Below are 13,582 nucleotides of genomic sequence, written 5' to 3'. Positions count from 1 at the left end.
TTTGTCGTCGTTGTTGTTGTTGTTAACTCCCATGGCCTTTCACAGTCCTCATCTTGGCTTCTTTCAGCCCTTGACTCAGGTGTGCACCCCTGTCTGTACTGAAACTTTTCCTCCCTTGGTTCATGCGGCATCATAATGTTTTGGCTCTATTTGCACTGCTGGGACCATTCCTTTACCATCTGTTCAATTGGCATTCTCTTATTTTCCCTTCACTTCATGCATGCGTGCTTAAGCTTCTGTCTTTATCCCTTTTTTCTCTTGTTTTTTTCTACAATATCTTCTCTGTCACACATATCTACTTGTTTCAGAGATGTATAGAGCAAGGGGGAATATATCTGTGAGCTGTTTTGATCTGTTTCATGAGGAAACAGTGGTGTGGCTGTTGGTACATAAATCCTCCAGAAGACTGAATTGCATTTCTGAGATTAGTATAAAATTATACTACAGGAGTTAAACCTGTCTTCATTCATTAGTGAACAATCTTCTCACTGATGAAATAATTCTACAAATTGTCTCATGACAACTTTAATATCTAATCTCATTTTCTGGGGCCTTTTCTAGTATGATAGATGACCACTATTTTTCACAAACAAACCACAGTCGACAACAAGAAATATTGCTGATCATGGCAAGATTGAATACGTTGTGTAATTGCTTGGGATTCCAAATATGAGTTCATGGACTATTATGTTCACGTAGAGAAAGAGTCAGAATCTAAGCCAAGAATTTTATAGAGCCTGCAGCAGCAACATGTTTGTCGGGAAATGTTTATTTTGTGTGACTCAATGAGTGCTCCTGTAAATTTTTGCTTAATTTTCTCCATTGGAATGTAACTAATGGTTTTTCCCATCTTAAGTATTTTTGAATTAATTAAAACCTGACTCATAGTCAGGGAAATTTATATTCTCCTTGGAATCATGCAGTGTGATAATCCATCTTCGAGTACAACACTGTCCTGAGGAGATGAAATATATCATGCTTTTAAAGACCCCTAGAGAAAAAGATTTTAGAGTTTACTTTTGGTGACTTATTCCAGTGACTAAATCCTCCCTGGAAATTGTTTCTCATCTAACCTGATATTGCACAATACACTGAAGTGGTCCCTTTTACACTGTCCACACGGACAACATCTGTAAAGAAACTTCCCTAAACTAGAAAACCATTTTCGAACGTACTTCTTGCCAACTTTAATCTCATCAAGCTTTAAACAAAAAATCCTAACCTTTCTGGGACATTATGAACGTTACCCAGTTAAGGTGATTATTTAATCATCAGTTTTTTAAAATATGTGTTATCTGAGTTTACTACGTTCAATAGTTCCATAATTTAGAATATTCTAGTTTCCATATAAATGTTATTCTAAAGGATATGCATTCAATTAGACTTATATATATATATTTTTAACAAATGAACTCTCCATCAAATTTATACCACCAACTGTCAAAACAAAAAGGTAGTCTAAGACTTTTTTTTTTTTAATTTTGCTGTTAATTCTTTTTAACTTCCTGACAGTTTGAGGCTGCTATTACTCTTCAGTGGGATTTCACAGTGTAACATAAATAAGAGATTAACTTTACAGTCAGGCTCCATTCACCATAAAACTCCTTGACCTACTCAAGTCCAGTGGGGTCAGCGTTTTCCTTGGCTGGCGTGGGCCTTTGGCTTTGGTACTATGGGGCTCACGCCATAGAATACTGTCAGCACAAGGGATATCCTTTGAAAAACAATTAAAACTTGTTCTCTTTTTTGTGCATACAACTGTAGGCAAATTCATTCCTCAATTCGTTAATGTCAAAGAGTCTAAAGAAGTTTGTAAGGACAAAGAAAAGCCCTGCTAATTAACCATTGTGTTGTAATCATAATCAAGATTTACTAAGGACTTTTTGTGCCAGGTAGTACAGAGATTGCACAAAAGACAGCTTCTGCTGGCAAATTCTCTGCCAGCCCTGTGTCTCGGGCCTCGACAGTTTGACTCTTTGTGCCAAAGACTTCTGATTAATTAGGAAAATTCAACAAAGTTTGTGAAAACAAGTTTCCAAATCATTTAGGCACAAGGTAGTGTTTTCCTGTTATATTTCAAGTAAACGAAAGGATATTGGTTGATTGTTGGAGGGGAGTTGATTGTAACCTTTTGGCTCTAAATAATGAGCCTGGGTCTTAATTTCATTTAATGGTTTGGAATTCCAAAGCTATGGAGAACAGAGGAAGTAAACACATGAAAATTAGGGAAAGAGACCCATGGAACCACAACTGGCCTCTTTTCCCCAGCTTTAATTTGCAGGTGGACTATATCCACAGCCACTCTTCATCACGCACAGGCAAACTGAATCATTTTGGTTGTTCCCCTGTGCTATCTTTCAGACCAGAAGCTGGTTGTACATAGACTCAAATGATCGAGGGAGGGAGCTGTGCTGAGGGATTTGGGGATGTGCATGAGTAGGATTACAGAGAAAAGGATAGAGACTGATGTTTTCAGTTACAATTTTAACTAGAGGTAATGGTTTCCCCACAGGAAAGCTTGTGAATCCATAAACCTATTCCACTGGCTCCCTTACAGGAAAGGAGCTGTTTATTACTGCATCTCATGCCACCTGCTCAGCTATCAAGTGTACATTTGTTCTCCTGGGAAAAACAGGCTGGGGTAGTTACTAGAAACAGGGCTGGGAGCCAGCGGTATTCCACATCCAAATTCTGGCTGACTCTTCCAGTGACCTCTGTCTAGTCCCCTCAATAAAGCTAACCACGCTTATTTTAAACTGGAGCCAGATATGTAGTGTTTTGGGAACCAACCACACTTCACTGGGATTTCTTTGGCACCAAATGCATTCGCAATTATCCTGACCATCAACAAATATTCAAATATCAATTGAACATCTTTTATTAATATGCAACAAATGAATCAAAAGGCATAGATTTTGCCCAGATTTACATAATGGCCTTCTAAAAACAAGTTCCTTATTAAAGGAATATTTTGTACATTGTTGTATAACTTATGAGGTTTTATAAAAAAGCAATTTATGTAAACACACACAGATACATATATACACACACACATATATGAATGATTTCTATAAATTGAATTAGCCCTATACCCAAAAACCAAACCCATTGCCGTCAAGTCAATTCCGACTCATAACGACCCTATAGGACGGAGTAGAACTGCCCCATAGAGTTTCCAAGGAGTGCCTGGTAGATTTGAACTGCCAGCCTTTTGGCTAATAGCCGTAGCACTTAACTACTAAGCCACCAGGGTTTCCGAATTAGCCCCATTAAAAAAAAAAAAAAAAAAAAAGGAGCTGATTATTAGATATTGTCTATGCTACTTCAAATTAGCTTTAAAGGTAAACAGCAGCGACAAAACAGAGCACAAAATTTCCCCTCAAAGAACCAGAATGCTAGCATGTAGATAAATTCTTTTTTTACCGTTGTTTTTAGAACAAAGTTAAAAAAGAGTTCCTGTCCTGGGAACCTTAAGTTTGCACAATTAGCGTCATGCGGGTGCATAATGAAAAAATATTTTCTGTGCCCTCTAAAGTGGGTGACAGCTCCAGGCCACAGTGATGCTCCATAAACACCGCAAGTGGCAGAACATCCCTAGCAGCCCAATTCACTGGCAGCGGCCCAATTGAATGTTTTTGTACTATCCTTGACTTCTAAAGTTGGCAGAGAAAGAGAAAAAAATGTTCCGGAAATTAGGATGTTGAAAGGATAGGTGTCCAGAAATGGATGGTGGGGAAAGAGAAATGTTACTCTTATGTTTTATGAAGCATTGGAAACAATGAAGTGGTCACTCTAGAAATCCCAAGAGTTTTAGAAATACAAAATGTAACACAATCTCTTGTTATTTTATAATCAAATCACCCAGCTCAGTCTGTTTTCAAGAACCTTAGTATTACTGCGTGGTGCAAGAAAGAGAAACAAATACAGTAATAGTCACAGTGAAATCTACACTTAAAAAAAAACAAACCCATTACCATTGAGTCAATTCTGACTCATAGATACCCTATAGGACAGAGTAGAACTGCCCTATAGGGCAGAGTAGAACTGCCCTATAGGGCAGAGTAGAACTGCCCTATAGGGTTTCCAAGGCTGTAATCTTTATGGAAGCAGACTGCCACATCTTTCTCCCACAGAGCAGCTGGTGGGTTCGAACTGCTGACCTTTCGATTAGCAGCTGAGTTCTTAACCACTGTATCACCAGGGCTCTTTGAAATATGCTTAGAAACCAAAAAACCAAACCCGGTACCATCGAGTGGATTCCAACTCATAGCAACCCTATAGGACACAGTAGAACTGTTCCATAGGGTTTCCAAAGAGCAACTGGTAGATTCAAACTGCCAACCTTTTGGTTAGCACCGACCTTTAGTGCCTCATAAAAACTCTACTCATAGTGGCATCTGGGATCTTAAACGCTAGCAAGCAGCCGTCTAAGATGCATCAATTGGTCTCAACCCACCTAAAACAAGGAAGAATGAAGAACACCAAAGACATAAAATAATTATGAGCCTAAGAGACAGGAAGAACCACATAAACCAGAGACTACATCAGCCTGAGACCAGAAGAGCTAGATGGTACCTGTCCACAACTGATGACTGCCCTGACAGGGAACCCAACAGAGAAACCCTGAGGGAGCAGGAGAGCAGTGGGATGTAGACCCCAAATTCTCGTAAAAAGACCAGACTTAATGGCCAGACTAGGACTGGAGCGACCCCAGGGGCCATGGACCCCAGACCTTCTGTTAGCCCAGGGCAGGAACTATTCCCAAACCCAACCCTTCAGATAGGGATTGGACTGGCATAGGGGATAGAAAATGATACTGGTGAAGAATGAGCTTCCTGGATCAAGTGGTCACATGAGACTATGTTGGCATCTCCTGTCTGGAGGGGAGATGAGAGGGCAGAGGGGAGCAGAAGCTACCCGAATGGACACGAGGAGAGAGAGTGAAGGGAAGTACTGTGCTAACTCATCAAAGGGAGAGCAATTAGGAGTGTATAGCAAGGTATATATAAATTTTTGTATGACAGACTGACCTGATTTGTAAACTTTCACTTACAGCACAATAAAAAAAAAACTCTATTCATAAAAACTGCCACAGCTGCTAACCAAAATGTCGGCAGTTGGAATTCACCAGGGCTCCTTGAAAACCCTATGGGGCAGTTTTACTCTGTTCTGTAGGGTTGATACGAGTCGGAATCGACCCTACCGCAATGGGTTATGTGAAACGGAGTTAATACTATGCATATAATTTTTTTAATATTCATTGGAGTGCTTCTAAAGTAGGCCTGGACAGTAACACTAAGGTACAACACACTCGCCTACATCCACCTGCTACTATAGGAATCTTGGTTCTTTCAAGTTCTCTATGAAGTTGTTACATAACTGGAGTTAAAGATGGAAGAGAACATAGGAACGGAAGTAGAGAGCATGAAGTATATTGAAAGTGAGAGTCTGATTGTTGCTAAGAGCTAGTTTTTCTAAGAATGAGTCCATCAAAAATATTTTTAGCACATGTGTTTTATATTGAGAGCCTCAGGACAAAGCAGCTAAGAGATAAGTCATAAAGAAGTAGGTCTGAGCTGATCAGAAAGGCAAACTAATTGTTTTCAGTCATAGTTCAGGGCTGCACATGGTAAGGCTTAGGTTATTTGCAAGAGCTCTGAGCTTTGCCCTATAGATGGAGAGCTTTCATTTACCAGCTTTGCACACGTGACATCACCGTCCTAGGATGCCATCAAGCCTCCACCAGGAATGATAAATATTGATTAGTAATTTTTTATCAGGCAGATGATTAGGGCACTAGTATTGTGCAATTAAATTACTCATACCAAGAAATTATCGTGTAGGCTAAACTAATTAATAACGTATGCCAATTGAAAAGGAGTCCCTGGGTGGTGAAAATGGTTAAGCTCTCAGATAACCAGGCAAAATGTTGGTGGTTCAAACGCGCCCAGAGGCACCTTGGAAGGCAGGCCTGGTGATCTGCTGGATCGCAGCCTTGAAAACCCTATATAGCAGTTCTACTACGACACATATAGGCTCTCCATGAGTCAGAATCAACTCAGTGGCAACTAATAACAACAACAACAGCCAGTTGAAGACAGTACAGAGAAGGTCTCACTTTTTGCTATAAACCAGTTGCAACAGGAGATGCTTCACAATATTTTTGGAATCACATTAGGTTGGTTTGGAGTCTCGATTCCACTACTTACTAGTTATGGGAATTCGAACATACAGGTTAACTACTCTGAAGCCCAGATTTTCCTTAACATGAAAGAAGATTACTGTAAGAATTGAAATGAAGTACCTAATATTAAGCATTTAGTGTAGTACTTGGCACATAATATACATTCAATGAATCAACAGGCTATGTGAAGATAAAAATTGAACAAATTTCAAGAGCGAGTGAACATTTTTTAGAATTCTGTGGTTAAGGAAAGTGTGTGTATTCTTCACACACCCAAGTAAGAATTTTTTTTTAATTTGCTTTGGGGTTGTAATCCAGAGCATTATTATTCTCCCTGGTGATAATAAAGCCCCCAAAGTCTTAATAAATTGCCTTAGGGTCAGAGATAGGTACTAGGAACATTGCCTCATGACACCAGATGTTCAGATGCCCTCTTGGAATTGTACTGTGAAGGGAAAGTGCCAGTCGGTGGTTTGCATATAGCCAATGATTTTGATGTGTCCCTGACTGGGCCACCTAAAATCACCTTAGTGATCCATGAGTGCCCCAAGTACCAAGCTTAGGTTGGAAAACACTAGCTCAGGCCATACAGAAGTATTTACTTGTAAATGGAGATGAAGATAAAGGTTGTGATTTTCAGCTATAAACTGTTCATTTCTTGGCCACATTGACTTCAGGGTATTCTAGATCTTACGAGCAAGGCAGCAGAAGATTTCGTTGTGATTGTTTTTAATTACTACTCCTCAAATGGCTTCGGACATAAGCAATTCGTTTCTTTCCTAAACTTGATTTTATGGATTTTTCTAGGTTTGGCATTGCCCTTGCTTCTTGGCACAGCATTAGGTTATTATTAAAAAAAAAAAAAAGAAAAAGAGCATGATAGTGTAGATGCTGAAATGGAAACAGAGAGCCAAAATAAAGTTTGGATTCAATTGGAAGAACTAAGAGGCTGACATTCAAATGTCAATGGATTCCTCTACTCATGGGTTTTTGTTTTTTTTTTAAGTCTCACATGATAAAATTTACTTTTAAAATTTACTCTGCAATCACATTAAGCAGTATCAACTTAGTTTCCACCACAGAGAATATTAACAAGTGCTTTAATATTAATGTTCAGTTGCTTCCTGATGGTTTTATTCTAAAGAGTATCCCTTAAATTTATGCTGTTCAAATACTTATCTCTAGTCCTCATTCGTCTTCATAAAAAATTTAAGAGTAGGAGAGATTGTAAGGAAGTGGTGGCTATTGTTGCATAAAATTAATGATAATATTTTAGTTTCTAAGTTGTTATTATGTCTAGATATCCATATTTAATTTTTCTCAAGTTAAACTTAATTTCATTTTAATCCCTCTGAGTTGTTTACTTATTTAAATTGTGGTTGTTGCTAGGTATCACTGAATCAATATTTGATTCATAATGACCCCATGTGACACAGTAGACCTACCCTATAGGGTTTTCTGGACTGTAATCTTCACATGATAAATGGCAAAAATATTGAAATTCTCAAGGATTTCATTTTGCTTGGATTCACAATCAATACCCATGGAAGCATCAGTCAAAAAATCGAAAGACCTATTTCATTGGGCAAATTTGCTGCAACAGAGCTCTTTAAAGCACTAACAAGCAAAGAGGTTACCTTGAAGAATAAGATACACCTGACCCAAATGCCTCATATGCATGTGAAAGCTGGACAATGATTAAGGAAGACCGAAGAAGGGTTGATGCATTAGAAATATGACGTTAGTGAAGAATATTAACTATACCATGGACTGCCGGAAGAACGAAGAAATCTGTCTTGAAGAAGTACATCCAGAATGCTCCTTAGAAGCATTCATCTCATGTACTTTGGACATGCTATCAGGAGGGACCAGTCCCTGAAGAAGGACATCATGCCTGGTAAAGTAGAGGATTAGCAGAAAAGAGGAAGACCCTCAATGAGATGGACTGACACAGTGGCTGCAGCAGTGGGCTCAAACATAGCGACAATTGTGAGGATGGCACAGGACTGGGCAATGTTTTGTTCTATTGTGTATGGGGTTGCTTTGAGTGAGAACCGACTAGACAAAACCTAACAACAACAACAACAAATCTTTACGGGAGCAGATTGCCAGGTCTTTCTTATTGGATGGTATTCATATGTCTATTTTTTTTCTCTTCTAAAACCCCCAAAAGGTTAAAGGTTATATCTGAGTTTGTCGGCTTCACACTCAGGAAATTTAAGTTCTAAAAAGAGGAAAATAAGTATCAGATCCCTTGGAAATGTATGCAGTGAAATTTTGGCTGGTCATTTTTTGAGAGATTAAGAAAAATGCTATCAGCCATAATGCTAAATTTGGAAGTGCAATGTGCCAATGGGTATTTTAGCAAGGCTGATGCTATACTTGGGAATTTGTCAAGTACATAAATAATATTTCATAACGCATTTGGCTGCGTGTAAAGGAGACACAGAATTTATTCTTCATTCTAACGATGAGAAATACCACACATTAAAAAATGTATTAGGGTGATTTCCTTCATTCTATTCCTTTCTTTGTTTTTATGGTCTTCATTAAGAAAGCATCTAAGCTTCTTTTAAAATGTCATATCTTAGCTAACATTATGAGATTTTATCTACCAGATGAACTTTAGTTATATTCAAACAGCTAAAAGAAAAATATATAATTTAATCTAGATACTTGGACAGTTTATCTTGCTGGTTAAATCAGGTAGAGACTGGTGAAATGAAGACATTCTCAATTTGGCTATCCTTAAACTCACTCCTCTAATTCTGCTGTCACCTGCTATTAGTCTTCCAGAGCCTTTGGTTAAGACAATTGGCAAATGTGCAAGGAAAATTGATGCGTGATTATGTCTGTGTGTGATATAGTCTATTGTGAATCCAAGCAAAATGAAATCCTTGAGAATTTCAATATTTTTGCCATTTATCATGTGAAGATTACAGTCCAGTGAAAGTCCACAGAGGATATATTTATTTCTAAAGCTCAAAATTTTGGAGCTCAGAAAGACATTGGAAAAAAACATACCGACTAGTCTGAAAAATTCCTGAAGAAAAAGACTGCGATTCCTAAGCAAGTTAAATCAGATTGCAAGTGTCATCAAATCTAGGGTCCTTTCCATATCACTCTACGAAAAATGCATGATAAGTCGTTAGTGTTTGTATTTGTTTATCTACACCCAGCATTTTGTGTTCCAACACTAAGGAATGAAAAGAGAATGGTGGGCTCAGTTGCCTGCCACAGACCCAGAGATTCAGGGTTACTTTTTTAAGGATAGCCCTCTTTGCTCCATTTAACACCCAGGAAGAGCCCTAGATTTGTGGCCTTGGGCAATATCCTCATCAAGGAACCTATACAATGATGTCAGAGCAGTACCTGACTTAGTCATTTCGGAAACTAAGAAAGCCCTAGTACTAGCCCTAGTCCCAGTGTGGCAAGGAGGAGGGTACGATAAGAGAAGTCAGCAGTAGGAAGGGCAGCCATCCATGGCTTTGCAAACTAACATTTCATTGGTATTAATGATTAACTTTTATTAAGTACCTTACTCAGTTTAAGCCTTGCAACAGTTCTGTGATCGTTAATATCTTTATTTCACAGAGAAACTGAATAACTTGCCCGATGTCATAGAGCTCGTAGAAGTGTTGTTGCTGTTAGGTACTGTCAAGTCAATTCTGACTTGTAGTGACCCCAAGTGACAGAATAGGAGTGCCTCAAAGGGTTTTCTGGAATGTAATCTTTATGGGAGTGGTTAGCCAGATCTTTGTCCCAAGGAGCCAGTGGGTGGATTCGAACCTCCAGTCTTTCGGTTAGCAGCCAAGCACTTAACCGTTACCCTACCAGGGCTAGTAGGAGTCAAAAATTCAAACCCAAGAAGCCCAATTCCAGAGTCCAACTTTCACTGTTATTCTACCCCTTGTCTCCTCCTTTCAGAGCTGATGGCATCACAGGCTGTCTTAGGATGGATTCTCTAGGAATAAAACCAGTGAAGAATATGTATATATACATACATATACAAAAAAAAAAGAATTGCCATAGAGTCAATTCCAACTGATAGCAACCCCATAGAATAGAGTAGAACTGCCCATAGGTTTTCCAAAGAAAGGCTGGTGGATTCAAACTACAGACCTTTTGGTTAGCAGCCTGAGCTCTTAGCCACTGTACCACCAGGGGTTCAAACATATATACATATACATATACGTATACGTATACGTATACATATACATATATATATGGAATGATTTACCTCAAGGAAACGGCTCATGCAGTAGTGGAGGCTGGGAAGTCCCAATCTGTTCATCAGGTGTTAGGCTGGGGACTTCTGCTGACTCACAGGGTTGCAGAAGCTGACACACTCCAAATCAGCAGGTCAGATGGCAGGCTACTTTCTCACAGGGCTGCGGAAGCTGGTGAATCCCAAAATCCGCACGTCAACTGTCAGGCTGCTGGCTCACATCCCAAGAACCAGAGTCAGGTGCAAGATTGAGAGAGAAAGAGAAAGCTTTACCAGAACACCCATATATGTATATTGGATGCAGGCCACATCCGCAAGAAAACTCCCTTTCAACTGATTAGCTGGTCACATTAGGTCACAAAGTGGAGGATGATTACACAGTATCTGCAAAACCACTGAGAATCATGGCCTAGCCAAATTGACACATAACCTTAACCATCATAGTTCATGCCCTGTCAGCATGGCACCTGTACACATCTCCTTAAACTGTGCATAATTTCTAAATAAAGGCCATCATAAAGTCATACTTGAGCCCAATATGATATATATAACATGCATACAGCCAAAAAAGCACTAGCGCCATTTACATATTATATTTTATAACAAGTAATGAAATAAATGAGGGATGAAAACAAGATACATATATATGTACATATATACACACACACGTATAACAAAACAAGGAAGAAATACTCATAACAGTTACAGTCTTTGTTTCTGACACTGGTCACGTAACCATAACTAGTATTTAGAACTACTTTTTTTTTTCCACCATTGTCTTAGTTATCTAGAGCTGCTGTAACAGAAGTACAACAAGTGGATGGCTTTAATAAACAAAAATTTATTGTCTCACAGTCTAAAAAAAGGCTAAAAATCCAAATTCAGGGTGCCAGCTCCAGGGGAAGTCTTTCTCTCTCTGTCTGCTCTGGGGATATCCTTGTCATCAATCTTCCTTTGATCTAGGCGTTTCTAAGCACAGGTACCCCGTGTCCAAAGGATGCACTCTGCTCCTGGTGCTACTTTCTTGGTGGTATGAGTTCTCCCTGTCTCTCTGCTCACTCCTCTCTTTTATATTTCAAAAGAGAAGACTTAAAACACAACCTAATATTGTAGATTGAGTCCTGCCTCATTAACATAACTGCCACTAATTCTACCTCATCAGCATCATAGAGATAGGATTTACAACATACAAGAAAAATTATATCAGATGACAAAATGGTAGATAATGATACAATACTGGGAAGTGTGGCCTAGCCAAGTAGACCCACATTTTAGGGGGACACAATTCAATCCATAACAACCACCCATCCTGTATTCCCTTTGGCCTCAGCAAGTACCTCAGTTCTTTGCTTAGTTTGGTGCCTGATAGGGTGACCAAAACCTTCCTGAAGGTTTGGGCTATTAATAGTCATGTCAGAATTGGGCTGCTGTAGTTTTCCATTGACTTTTATCACAAGGCATGGTACTACTAAGAGATGCCTTAAGGGGTCTCCTGTATTCCAGACATATTTTTCTTTACCTTCGTTAAGTAAAATGAATCTGATTTCTCCTTGGTAATCAGGGTCAATCACACCAGTCAATGGGGTAACTCAGTTCTTTGCCTGTTGATTCAGCGGCATGAGAAGCCCAAAGTGTCCAGGTGCAATTCTTAACTTCCAGTTCAATGGAATCAGTGTGATGTTTCCTAGTAGGAGCATTCCTCCCTTTGGAAATAAGACCTCTAGACCTCTAGCATTCACATGAGACACAAACATCTTCACTTTTTTGCCCATTCAGAGGGGTCTATCCAAATGGCTCTTCCCTGTGTATACCTCCTTGTCACCAATTTTCCAATCATGTTCCTTCCAAATCCCTGACCATACAGCCAAACCATTGGCCACAGCCCATGAACCAGTATACAGTCGCACATCTGGCCATCTCTCCTTCCAAGTACAGCTCAAAGTTCTGCTCACTGGGAGGATTTCCCTTCACCACTGTCTTTCGGGGAGGTCCCAGAAAGGGGCGGCAGTGCTGCTGCTGTCCACTTTCTAATGGTGACTGCTTATTGTGTAGAATCATCTGTAAACCAGGCATGAGTTTTCTCTTCAGTCAACTGATTGTAAGGAATTCCCCATGAGGCCATAGGTATAGACTGGGAGAAGGAAGGTAACGTGACAGGAGTAGGGAACATGGGCATTTGGACCACTTCCTCATGTAACTTACTTATGCCTTCAGGTCCTGCTGGAGCCTGATCTCTTATATACCACCTCCATTTAATGATGGAGTGCTGCTGGATACGTCCAACTTTACGACTCTGTGGGTCAGACAACATCCAGTTGATGATGGGCAGCTCCGGTTGCATAGTGACTTGTTGGCCCATAGTTAAGCATTCAGTCTCTAATAAGACCTAGTAACAACCTGAAAGCTATTTCTCAAAAGGAAAGCAGTTATTTTCAGAGGGCGGAGGAGGTTTGTTCCAAAATCCTAAGGATCTGTCCTGTGATTCACCAACTGGAGCCTTTAAACAGCATCTCTATCTGACACTGAAATATCAAAAGCCATAGGATCAGTAAGATGATATGACCAAAGAGACAAAGCAGCTTGCCAGGACTGCTGAAGAACCCTCCCTTGCTTTGGGCCCTACTCAAAACCAGAAGCTTTTTAAATTACTAGATAAATAGTCCTGAGTTGTGACGATTTTGCTTTCTTTATGCTGAGATGTAATCCATGTGGAAGGCTGTAGTCTTTGATCTTCATCAGCGAGTGCTTTAAGTCTTCCTTGCTTTCTACAAGCAAGGTTGTGTCATGTGCAAATCATAGGTTGTTAATGAGTCTTCCTCCAATCCTGATGCTTCATTCTTCTTCATATAGTCCAGTGTCTTAGTCATCTAGGGCTGCTATAACAGAAGTACCATAAGTGTATGCTTTTAACAAAGAGAAGTTTATTATCTAACAGTTTAATAGGCTACAAGTCCATTCAGAGCATCAGCTCCAGAAGAAGGCTTTCTCTGTCAGCTCTGGAGGAAGGTTCTTGTCATTAATCTTCCCCTGAATTAGGAGTTTCTCTGCACAGAAACCTTGGGTCCAAAGAACACACTATGCTCCCAGCGCTGCTTTCTTGGTGGTATGAGGTTCCCTGCATCTCTCTGCTCATTTCTTTTATATCTCAAAAGAGATTGGCTTAAGACACT

The sequence above is a fragment of the Loxodonta africana genome, chromosome 21 (genome assembly GCF_030014295.1).
Source record: "Loxodonta africana isolate mLoxAfr1 chromosome 21, mLoxAfr1.hap2, whole genome shotgun sequence".
NCBI classification, from domain to species: Eukaryota; Metazoa; Chordata; class Mammalia; order Proboscidea; family Elephantidae; genus Loxodonta; species Loxodonta africana.
The sequence above is the reverse complement of the archived record's forward strand: the minus strand, read 5'-3'. Positions refer to the sequence as shown.